The sequence below is a fragment of the Cryptotermes secundus genome, unplaced genomic scaffold (assembly GCF_002891405.2).
Source record: "Cryptotermes secundus unplaced genomic scaffold, Csec_1.0 scaffold1755, whole genome shotgun sequence".
Classification (NCBI taxonomy): domain Eukaryota; kingdom Metazoa; phylum Arthropoda; class Insecta; order Blattodea; family Kalotermitidae; genus Cryptotermes; species Cryptotermes secundus.
In genome coordinates, this window is record NW_019731237.1 from 184,267 (window position 1) to 184,539 (window position 273).

The window sequence follows — 273 nt, forward strand, 5'->3', positions numbered from 1 at the left end:
TCATAACGTCCTGTCCTTTGAAATTACATAATTTCATTACATATCTTCTCAAGATATTCCTTTTTGGCCCTGTCCTTGGCTCTTTTCAATTCATTCCTCAGTCTCCTGTATTTCCTACTGCCTTCTTCATTTTTACATTCTTCCATTTCCTTCGCTCCTCCATTTTACTCATCATCTCCTGTGTAATCCATGGTTTTCTTGCTATCTTCTCAACTTTACCAACCAAATCACTGATAGTATCTAACATGCATTCTTTTATATTGTTCCACTGCA